The sequence below is a fragment of the Barbus barbus genome (assembly GCF_936440315.1).
Source record: "Barbus barbus genome assembly, chromosome: 17".
Lineage (NCBI taxonomy): Eukaryota > Metazoa > Chordata > Actinopteri > Cypriniformes > Cyprinidae > Barbus > Barbus barbus.
Genome location: NC_136745.1, coordinates 28,379,441 through 28,392,192, shown reverse-complemented (window position 1 = coordinate 28,392,192; position 12,752 = coordinate 28,379,441). Strand labels below are relative to the sequence as shown.

The window sequence follows — 12,752 nt, the reverse complement described above, 5'->3', positions numbered from 1 at the left end:
GGTCAACCGAGGGACTAAGGTTCACTTAAAGTGTGAATTAAATGTCTTTTACAACTTGAAATATACAGTCACAAAGAATTGTTCGTTACACAGAATCTGTACCAATATCATGGACCATAAGCATCACTTGGCAACTGAGTGCAGTGCATCCTATAAATGTTGTCACGGTAACACTTTATAATAACGTCCAGTTATAAGTCATTTATAAGTGATTAGTTAATGATTAACTAATCATTTACAAAACATTCATAAGCGATTAATAAGTGATATGCTAACAATTTGTGTATGTTTTGTTAATTCATTTAAAAGTCATTTACAAGTAATTAGCTAATGATGAACTAATCATTTACAAAACATGACTATACATTCACAAATGATTAAGTATATGCTAACAATTTATAAATCTGTCATAAGTTATCTTTATAAATAGCATCATGAAATAATTAAACATCCTTAATGGTTAATAGTTACTAGTTAATATATTATTAATCACTTATAAATCATTGAAATGTCAACATTGTACTATTATCTCAATAAACATTATAAATCATTTACAAAGCTTTCTGCAACCCCTAATCTAAAGTGTAAACTACTCATCAGTTGTAAATGTTTTACAAACCTTCCAGGTTACAGGTTGTTTGTGAATATATATATATATATTTACGCACACACGACTGGAAACCATAAAGTTTGTAAAACATTTACAACTGATGAGTAGTTTACACTTTAGATTAGGGGATGCAGAAAGCTTTGTAAATGATTTATAATGTTTATTGAGATAATAGTACAATGTTGACATTTCAATGATTTATAAGTGATTAATAATATATTAACTAGTAGCTATTAATCATTAAGGATCTGTTTGATTATTTCATGATGCTATATTTAAAGATAACTTATGACAGATTTATAAATCGTTAGCATATTACTTAATCATTTGTGAATGTATAGTTATGTTTTGTAAATGATTAGTTCATCATCATCTAATCACTTGTAAATTATTCAAAACTTATTCTACAAAACATAGATAAAAATATTAACATATCAATTATTAATAATCTATGAATGTATAGTCATGTTTTGTAAATGATTAGTTCATCATTAGCTAATTACTTGTAAATGACTTTTAAATGAATTAACAAAACATACACAAATTGTTAGCATATCACTTATTAATTGCTTATGAATGTTTTGTAAACGATTAGTTAATCATTAACTAATCACTTATAAATGACTTATAACTGGACGTTATTATAAAGTGTTACCAAAATATTAATATGCAACAGCGCATGAATATAGCAAAACGCTCCTCTTTATAGTTATTTTTCTAGCTGACTGATGAGTTTATGGACACTGAGTGGTTATTCTGAGGTAAATGTATTACAATGCAATGTTTACAAGCTTTATACATTTCCTCAGTTTGAAACAATGAGCTTTTACATAAAACATTTCAGTAAGTTGTACTATAGGCTTTCTTATTGCCTACCTTTTGATCATGTTCATTTCATACTATAGTAGTAAATCGAAATATATAATGGGTGCACTTGCTGCTTTAACTGAGGTGCTAAAGAGATCGCGCCTGAGCATTAGTGTGATACTCTCCGGGCGCGTACACGGACCGTGTGGACGCGGGGTACTGGTGTTTATATTACCCAAAGTGTGCGCTTGTGGTCCGCATTAAAGAGCACCCAAACCGCATAATTTGAATTTCGTAGCATTTTAAAGCTGATACTTTGTTTATTAAAAAGTAAGACAGCACAAAGCTTTTTGCGATTACTGGATGGCAAGTGCGCTTCAAATAACAGGAAGTCCATGCATTAACAGAACACAGCATATAGACTAAGATCTCGATAAGAAGATCGACCGGACAAGTGTAAATGCATCTGGTTGTTGAAACCACATATGGTAATTTTACTCCTCCCATAATATTAAAATAATAGACGTGTGAGAGCGTTTTATAGGCTATATGGCATGTTATAGTAAGATATGACAGCGCAATGCAGCAAGCATCACCGCGGATGAGTCGCGGAGTATTTCTTCAGCAAGCGACGCGCAAACTGAATGAACCTGAAAGTAAGCTGCAGACGCTCAACACACAATCTTCTTCATTAAAAGTAGCGAGACTAGCCTATCTTTCCAGTGCTGATGCCGCGCGCTCTCTTGATATTGAAATTAGCTGATAATTAATAAAATTATCAGTTGCTTTCATTGACGTGAACTCCGTTATATTTGCATATGAAGCGGGAATTGAAGAACGGATTTATATCCGTTTTGCGAAGACACATTTATGTGGCCAAGTGTAAATGGGGAAACGTTTTAAATCATATAGATATCCGATCAGAGAAAATGCATGAAGTGACCAGGTGTAAACAGGCCCTAGTTTCAGGTCTCTCTCACTGCGTTCAGCAGACTGTGTGCGGCAGAGACGAGGACTGTTTTAAACTCTTTTCAGTAAAACTTTGATGCGCATCGTCTTATGTAAGTTTAATACGTGAACATAACAAAAGATGTGAGCGCAAAACAATCGGGAAAAAAGTCCTTTCATGCAAATTATATATAGTCGCCAGTGGCGACCTCAGCAAAAACTTCACTCGCAAATTAATATTTTTGGTCGCAAATGCGACCATTTTAGTCGCAGTTTGGAGCCCTGTATATATACATACATACATATATACACACACACACACACACACACATACACACTCATAACAAATAGCCTCTATTCAAACTTTGTTTTGAACCAGCAGTGATGATCTACTGAAACATTTTCATATTGAATTGCAACGAGTCCTCTTTTTTTGCATTTATTTAAATCTGCTGACTCTATTTAGCCTAACTATAGACCCCATTAGACTGCGAAGATGATGTTGCATTATGTACCACAAGGCTGTCCTCTCATAATAAAAAATAAATCTTTAAAAAAAAAAAAAAAAAAAGACAGTCTGGAAATTGAGCCCGTTTCCTACAGTCACAAACATGTAAACAATCAACCAGTCAATTAACAGGATGGGGCTTTTCATATCACTAGCAAAGCATTTCTACTTAAAGATGTTGAGTTTTTGGAAGGAAGGTGTCTGAGATAGTGAACGGGAACAGGGTTTGTATAACACTGGAAACACATTATTAGCTGTTCGATATCTTAGTCAAGCCAAAGGCTAATGATAATTACTGTTACATGTAGAGGAGAGCAATTACTATTCTGGCACATACAGACTTGCAGATGACCCTGTATAATTAGGTTTTCCTCTTTAGAATCAGTTTCTATTTCAAACAGCTGAATTAATCCAATATTGGTACTTGTCGTTGTGTAGCGTTCACTACTTCAGTTAACCGAGTAAAAGTGGAGCAGGTAGTCCAAGCTGGTGTAATTGAGTGGGTGCAGGACTACTTTGTATATTTATGATTTTGTAAATGAGGTAAGGATGTAGAGTAAAGGCCAACGTATACTTTGGTTTTTACGCATATGCAAGGGACCTCAAATGGCGTATGCTTTGAAAGGCTACACATAAAGAAATAATTTTAACTGGAAAAGACGTTTAAATGTCATTTTGATAATCAAAAATTAATTTTAAGGGATAAAATTAGCAACTACAGCTTTTTTAATAATCGTATCATCTGTTCACACATACAGCGGCTTTCATCTTTAACAGACAACATGCACACATCAGCACTAAAATACCAGTCAACTCTGTGACATCAATAATGTGAAATGACCTTTAAACGCTGTGCCGCTTTCCCCATTTGTCAAATTTGACAAAATATTTAGATTTCTGAGTGACAGGTATCATCATTCACACAAAATGCAATTTTTGCTGTTAAACTTTTTATCCCTGACAATTCAACAGCATGCACTGATTTAGCATTATTTCTAAAAACGGTCCTGTTCATACATGAGCTCTTAATGGAATTTACTGGTTATTTACCCAAAAAAAAAAAACCGGTTCATGTGAAAGCCCCTACTGGAGATGCTTTACCACAACAAAACTAAAATCACCGGAATAAACTAAGTGTTGCTTGCCATTGCTCACACAATGCTCTGTGTGGTTGATCCTAGAGTTTGTGGTTTGCCCAAGTAAACTCAGAAGAACCCATCTCTATTCTAGTCTCTGGATATGACTCAGGTTCCCTTTTCAATGCATGTCTGCGGTATTTTTATTGTCCAGTTTCATGAGCATACACTGACAAACACACCGAGAAAAGGTTGTGTGTAGATTTGCTTAATGCAAATGTGTGTCGCTGGGATTTCCATTCGAATAAGCTTTCTGTTGTCTAAATTTGCAAATATTGAGTAACACTGAGCAGGAAGACAAATGAGGTGGGCACACCACTGCGGATGACTATTATGCAACATCCACTAAAAGCTGGGGTCCATCTGACAAAAATAGGATGTAAGTATCAGGCTAATTTACAAAATGCAAATGCTTCTTCAGGATGACTACCAGCTGATGTAGTTTCAGTGGTTTATTCACTCACAGAATGTTAGATTTCAGTCTGAGCTAATTTTTTTGGCCACAAATCCCACCCGAAATAAAGTCATCTCCTTAACAGAACCAACAGGAAGCAAACTCAAAGCTTTCACTTTCGCTATCTGAAAAAAAATTGAAAGCAGCTCATCACATGACTGTGCTCACCACAGCAATAATCGCTCCGTTCTATGTTCAAGATCTGATTTCAAGCATGATGATTCTGCTATTTTGCACAGTGAACTATTACAGCACATTTAGTTCAACAGAGAACCGGCTTTACAAATGAAAGCAGTTCTCCAAAATCTAGCTCTCAACCCATATGGTGCTCCAACTTAGGGGTGTGCGATATGACGATTTTTGATCGTGGACGATAAAAATGTCTCCACGATCTGCTTTTTAAGAAATATCGTAGTATCGCGCTACCGCGCACATTGTCAAATACAGTTCTGGCGCCGCCGTCTCTATATACTGTACAACACGACATACAGCAGTAGAGTTACTCAGACAGGACACTGCACTTATTCGCGATCGCAAAAGTACATTATTTGCACACAAGCCTTGCTGCTTAAATGTTTAATTCGCGCGCTGGTCTGACGTGCGCTTGTTCTGAGTGCATACACCTGAAGCACGCGCACTAAAAGCCTGTCTAACAGCACCTGATTACTCAACTAAGTTATCTTTTGCGCTAATACTGTCAAAACACACAAGGTTTACATACAGACTGAGTTGGTTATCTCTAAAATTAAAGTAAATAGTTAAGAGAGAAACGGATGCGTGCCTGTACTGTATATTAGATGCGTGCAGCTCTTAAAGGGACAGGACACTAAACGTGCTGCCGACTGTCATTAAAGGGATAGTTCACCCTAAAATTTAATTTCTGTCATTATTTACTCAGTGGAAAACCAAACAGTTGCTGGTCTACATTGACTTTGATAGTAGGAAAGAAAAATCCTATGGAAGTCACTGAGGACCAGCAACTGTTTGGTTTTCCACCTTCTTCAAAATAGCATTTATAAATGTTCAGCACAAGAAAGAAACTCATTCCGGTTTAAAACAACTTTTGAGTAAATGATGATATAAAAATACAACATTATGACAGAATTGACAGACAGATGACAGAATATTAATTTGTGGGGGAACTATTCATTTAACGTTAACAAAACAACAAAACACAAAGAGAAAAATCACTCACTATTCTTGACTGAAAAACTTTAATACAGTTGCTTTAGGAATCAGTCTATGTAGTGTTTTATTTTTATATTTGTTCATTCAATTTCATTGAATGCTCTGCTAAATACACCTATTGTACCTGGAAATAAAGCACTGTTTGTTTTATTTGTATATTATGTGTATTTGTAATGTGTATCTTTGTTCTTATTTTTTAATAAGAAAAATAAAATAATGACAAAGATTTTTTATCTTCACCCACTTTGGCCTAAATATCTGCCATGCATCTTTGTCTTTCTAGTTTGGCTGTAATGCTCAGACAACTTGTAAAACCAAAATAGTAAAACTAACAAAGAATCGGGATAAAAATCGTGAATCGTGATATTTCTATAAAAAATCGTGATATGATATTTTTCCCATATCGCCCACCCCTACTCCAACTGTTTTCATGACAGGCGGTTGGATGAATCTAAAGAGAGTCTGTCACAGAAAAGAGCCAAGTAGCAGCGCTGAAATCTCCTCAAGGACAGCTGGGTTTAGCTGTAATCTGAACAAGACGCGTTCAGCAGGTTTTAAAGGCCTTATCGCTGTATCCATACGTATAGCAGCTAAAAGCACAATGATAGCTACAAGTTATCCTAGCACCCGCTTTTCTGTTTCGAGCAGCCCAGTCTCACGCTGATGTGAAAGCAAGGGTTTGAATAGTTTGTTAGACATCCTGTCTGTGGCTCGTTGGGAGATCTGATGCGTTTGGTTTTGCTTGGCCCTGCTGCAGTACAAAACAAGCGGCTATCACAATAATCTCCAGCAGTGGTTCCCAAACTTTTTGCTGTGTGCACCCCTTTCTAGTGTTTGACACCTGTCAAGCACCCCCACCACCTTTCTCCGATTAAACTCCACATTTTTTAATTACAATAACTAAATACACATATTTTCTGTATATTAGAAAATATAAAAAATTCAGTTATAAATAAAAAATATTGATTCCTACCTTTTTAGCGAAATGGATGGGCTTGCATTTTTGCACACAGACCATCCAAATTCGGTGCAATGGACGAGTTTTACTCTCAAATCATTCTCAGCATCTAGTCTTTGTCGATGTTTGGTTTTCAACAATGTCAGTGCAGAAAAGCCTGCTTCACATAAGTACGTGGTTGCAAAGGGCATCGACACTTTCAGTGCCTGCTTTGACAATCCTGGATACTCCACCATTGTTGAAGCCCAGAAACCCACGAGTGACTTATTCAGATGATAACTCTAGTAACTGTTCTTGCCCTTGAAATGAGAGATGTGGGATTGGAGGAGTAACATCAAGAGGATTCTGAATCCATCAGGGGTAGACAATAAGGGAAATTTGCCACTGGCCCTCCGGGCCAGTGTCTTTTGAAGTTCACTGGCCCAGGTCAACGCGTCGGGTATTGATCCCAATAATCACGAAAAAGAACAGTTTGCTTGAACAACATGAATAACATTTATTTTTTTTAAGGTAAGGTTTAGTGCAAAGTGCAGCAAAACTGCAAAAACATGAAACAAGTGCAAATAAATCTTTTGCATAGGATTCATTCTCCGTAGTCACACAGCAATTCATTATATTATGTTCATACCATAGGTTTCATACACGTTAACTTTTCTCTAACTTACTTGTCTGCATATGTGGGCATTGATCTGCAGAGCTCACAGTAAACCTCTTTTTTTTTCTTGATCGTAGCCCAGCTAGGGGTGGGCGATATGGGAAAAATATATCACAATTTTTTTTTTTTTTGAAATATCACGATTCACGGTTTTATCACGATTCTTTGTCATGTTGGTTTTACAAGTTGTCTGAGCATTACAGCCAAACTAGAAAGACAAAGCCTTTCAAGGTAACAAAAAACAAAAAAAAGACATGGCAGATATTTAGGCCAAAGTGGGCGAAGATAAAAATCTTTGTCATCATTCTATCTTTCTTATTAAAAAATAAAAACAAAGATACACATTACAAATACACATAATATACAAATAAAACAAACAGTGCTTTATTTTCAGGTACAATAGGTGTATTTAGCAGAGCATTCAATGAAATTGAATGAACAAATATAAAAATAAAACACTAGATAGACTGGTTCCTAAAGCAACTTTATTAAAGTTTTTCAGTCAAGAATAGTGAGTGATTTTTCTCTTTGCGATTTGTTAACGTTAAATGAATAGTTCCCCCAAAAATAAATATTCTGTCATCTGTCTGTCAATTCTGTCATGATGTTTTATTTTTATATCATCATTTACTCAAAAGTTGTTTTAAACCTGAATGAGTTTCTTTCTTCTGCTGAACATAAATGCTATTTTGAAGAAGGTGGAAAACCAAACAGTTGCTGGTCCTCAGTGACTTCCATTGGATTTTTCTTTCCTACTATCAAAGTCAATGTAGACCAGCAACTGTTTGGTTACCCTCATTCTTCAAAATATCTTCTTTTGTGTTCAGCACAAGAAATTAATAGAGGTTTGGGACAACATGTGAGTGAGTAAATAATGACAGAAATTAAATTTTAGGGTGAACTATCCCTTTAATGACAGTCGACAGCACGTTTAGTGTCCTGTCCCTTTAAGAGCTGCAGGCATCTAATATACAGGCACGCATCTGTTTCTCTCTTAACTAATTACTTTCATTTTAGAGATAACCAACTGAGTCTGTATGTAAACCTTGTGTGTTTTGACAGTATTAGCGCAAAAGATAAGTTAGTTGAGTAATCAGGCGCTGTTAGACAGGCTTTTTAGTGCGCGTGCTTCAGGTGTATGTGCTCAGAACAAGCGCACGCCAGACCAGCGCGCGAATTAAACATTTAACCAGCAAGGCTTGTGTGCAAATAATGTACTTTTGCGATCGCGAATAAGTGCAGTGTCCTGTCAGAGTAACTCTACTGCTGTATGTCGTGTTGTACAGTATATAGAGACGGAGGCACCAGAACTGTATTTGATATAATGTGTGCTGTAGCACGATACTACCATATTTCTTCAAAAGCAGATCGTGGAGACATTTTTATTGTCCACAATCAAAAATCGTCATATCGCACACCCCTAAGCCCAGCCAATTCCAGCGGTCTCGCCAATGGGGCTGAAACTTTCTCTGCCTTTTCTTTTCGTATTCCCTTTCGCTTTCCCTCAATTCCTCTGGTGATTTTCGCTTCCTTGCCTTCTCTTTTTTTACCCGGCGTTTGGCCAGGTGATGGGGGTTTCAGAAACATGTAGCCTAGCTTAATAGTAGCTATAGGTTGGTGCTGAGCAGCAGTGTGCAGTTTGCGCGCGTAACCGCGGGAGCGAGCAAGGCGGTGCAGACGTCACCGAGCGCATCTGTAACTGTCGGGATCACGTAACGTGTTAGCGGTGGTTACCGAGACGATTTAACAGAAATCAAAACACAGAACCACAGGTAATTAATGTGAAATTAGACTTTTTTTTAATCGAGGCATTATTTTTACTGGCCCCACCGGGCTAGTGGTTGGAGCGATCTGGTGGCCCTGACGGTTTTAAAAGCACGTCCGGGCCACCGGGCCAATTATATTGTCGACCCCAGTCCATGTCTGAGACTGGTCCGGGGGGGGGGGCTAGCTTTTTAATAAGTGCTTCAACTTTGTCCTGGGTGTTACAAATGGTAGTACTAAGGCCCTGCAGACTTAAATTAAGTTCATTAAGAGTAGAAAATATGTCTGCCAGATAAGTCAGCTTCTGAAGCCAGATGTCATCTTCCAAGAATGAAGACAAATTAAATGGGTTATGAACAAAAAAAATCCTGCATTTCACATCTGAGCTCAAAAATTCTTGACAAGACTTTTCCACGCAATAACCAACACACGTCTGTGTGCAGCAGAAGTGTTTCATGCTCGCTGCCCATTTCGTTGCATATTGTGTGGAAAAAACGTGAATTTAATGTTCAAGCTTTTATGAAGTTGACGATTTTCACAACGTCGTTAAGTACAGACAAAAAAGTTAATCTGGCATGTTTTTTGTTGCTAGAGCTTCTTGGTGGATGCTGCAGTGTACCCAGGAAACTGATGGTGCAACTTTTCGGATGAATTAAGCTACTGCTCCTTTGTGCCTCCCTGTCATTGATTTCGCCCCGTCTGTACAAATTCCAATGCAGCGCATCCAGTCAATTTCGTTTACTCTGAAAAAGCTATTCATCAAATTAAAAATATCTTCCCCTGTTGAACGAGTGGTAACAGCAAAACAAAAAATCTTCATGCACTGTGTTCTCAAATAAATAACGGACGTACAGCTGAAGATTCGATAGATTGGCTACGTCTGTGTACTCATCGACTTGCAGTGAGAAAAATCTGCTGTTTTTAATTCTGCTTATTAGCTGGCTGAGGATGTCGGCAGATATTGAATCAATGCGACAAGCCACAGTACTGTCGGAGAGAGTGATTTTGTCCAGCATCTTTGCAGCTTTCTCTCCGAGCATACAGTTAACCATATCTTTGGCAACAGGTGCAAACAGATTTTCTCCAGTTGTGTGGGGCATGCCTCTTTTAGCTATGTGGTAACTAGCCAGATATGAAGCTCTCTGTGCATTTTTGGAAGCCCCTAAACCTGAATGGGAGCGGATAATTTTTTTCTTCTTCTGCAGTTCATCCAATTTCCCTTGAAAAAAACTTGCAGGCATGTCTTGTAAGTGGCTGTGTCTTGTTTGTAAGTGCCGGACCATATGAGGGCTTGAGGGCACCACAGACTTCACATTGCGGATTTGGATTTTCTGCATCTCCAATCCGTGTAAACCCGATATTTGCTTTTCTTACTTTACATTTTCTCACTCTCTAGCGTAGGCCTAATTCTCTTCATCAGCACATCTCTGTTGGATTTCTCTGTTCCCGCCTCTTCTTCTCGTTCGTTCTCCTCCAAGTTTGCTCGATCGGGTTTCTCCATATATTCAAGGTCGGTGCACATCTCCATAGAAGAGGCCGATGTAGATGGCTCATCCCTACTGTCCCTTGATTTCTTTAAAGTGCCAGTTTTTAACCAGGTGTCCGTTTTGATGAATATAGTAAGTTAATTTTTTTATGAATTTACTATCACTTAGCGCCTAATGTGAAAGGGCGGGGCTATTGTGAAGCAGACGATTAACCGCGAATAATTTATAGGTTGCAAATTACAACTTGTAATGTGATATTTTTTCTCTCTCTCTCTCCCAATAAAAATACAACATGTGAAGTTTATCCAAGGTAAACACATAAAAATAATAAAAAGACAATTTTTCCGCCATTACAAACACTCTCTCAAGCACCCCTGGTGGTCAGTCTGCGCACCCCAGTTTGGGAACCGCTGATCTACAGCAACAGGAGAGGACAAGTCAATGACATGCATATGTATTTGGCTTACAAGGTCACCATCTAGCATTGTCTTTAAGCACAGGATTACCTGAATTTCTATGACTTCTCTTTTATTATATAATTATCATCATGCCTTTTCCAGTTTTTTGTTATTACTAGAAAATGAATTTTACAAATCCAAGATAGTGCTCCAACTCACAAGAGCCATTTCTATATATTGGACATACTATAAAAGCTAGACATTTCCATGGCTTTTTCAGGATTTGCTGAATTTTCTTCAACTTTCTGATGTTGTAAAAGACACCACAATTGAAAAGTGCTTCATGCTGAAGGGCAGGCATAGGCAAATAACAGGTGTGTATTTATCACAATGTATGGACAGGGGTCTATTTCAGGGGGTTTTGAACTGGGGTCCGGACACAAAGAAGTGCAAGGTGGTCTGTATGAATATTCAGAGAAAAATAGTGCACGTTTTTTTATAAATTAATAAATAATTAAAAATAAAATTTAAATAAAAAATTAATTTGATGAACATGAACAAATAATAAACACATTAACAGAAAGAAATGTGCAGAAAAATATTAAAAGTCAAAACAAATAAGTAAACAAATGACTAGTAAACGAGTAAAAAATTGAATACTTGATAAAAACGAAATATTAAATAAATAACGAAGCATTAAAAAACATTTGTATAATAAAACAAGGTCAAATCATGTAAATAATGAATCTATTATTAAACAGCACAATCCCCCTCAGCTGCTGTTCCAGAAACAGCTCTATACAAGATTCAAGTTTCACATCCCAATCAAACGAAACTGAAGCTATTTCAGGAACCAAAGCAATCTATTTTACTTCAGAAGACATGTTTAACATCTCAAAACCAATAAGGCAAGAATATATTTAGTGATTTAGTCAGTTACAGACTGAACCGTCAGCTGTCACTTAACTTACAGAAGCATCTAACCCTTCCGAGTAAAAATTAAATAAATAAAAACACAATTGCAAATGAAGGGAATCTACCAAAAAGCTGCTGCACCTTTGTGCATCAAGGCTGACCAAAGTACATCAAACACTCAAAAACAAACCAAATTTATAATTCTCACTATTAAATAACGAACACCTATCTAACGTTAAGCTATCCTGTTAGCCTCATAGCTTAGCACTGTCAACATCACAAAAACAGCGGGAAATCCACTTTACACGCATTGTATCCTCATTACACGAAGGCAGAAATTAATTAAACATGTAAAGTGTAAAATACAACCATTATACACCGATAAAATAGTGGAAATCAATAGCTCGATGCAAATACAGGATGAGTCGCTGTGAGGCGATCCCTCAGCTGGCTAACGCGACAGCTAGCATCCGCTAAAGTCACTTCTTCATCGATACCATCCGCACTTACCAGGTCAAACCAGACGATAAACGACCAGCAAACTGAATTATTCCAGTAGTCCTTGGTTCAAAGGAGGCGATGCGAATAATAATGATGACTAGGTACAGTGTTGGGCTGGCATGGCCAGTATTAATGTGAGTGGCTGATTCTGTGGAATGGAGACAGTGTTAGTTACACACCCACAGCGATGCTAAAACACTCTGACCCCGCCCCTCTCTCTCTCTCTCTCTGCATTCTTCTCAACACACTCTGTTTTCCGGAATATTCCATTAAAATACTTTATATTTTCTTACAGAAGCAAAGACAGAAATGCTATAGTAGATGCTCGTTGTACTTTCAGGCTTACAAACGCATGAAACTTACATTAGAAATGCATTACAGTAAAACTGTCATGGCATCGATTTCATAGTTTTAACGTAAGGC

The 12,752-nt window shown here is 37.2% G+C and overlaps 1 protein-coding gene across 4 annotated transcripts in view; it reads right to left on the bottom strand.

The window, feature by feature from the left end:
* fam13b (family with sequence similarity 13 member B) overlaps positions 1–12,518 on the bottom strand; it is a 61,598-nt gene extending 49,080 nt beyond the window's left edge. For 2 of the 4 annotated variants that reach the window (XM_079438597.1, XM_079438599.1), the window contains exon 1: positions 12,339–12,495. The gene's annotated coding sequence lies outside the window, so the exon portion shown is untranslated. Of the gene's footprint in view, positions 1–12,338 lie in introns of all 4 variants that reach the window. The other 2 variants (XM_079438598.1, XM_079438600.1) reach the window with 2 other exon arrangements.
* Positions 12,519–12,752: the final 234 nt, after the last annotated feature.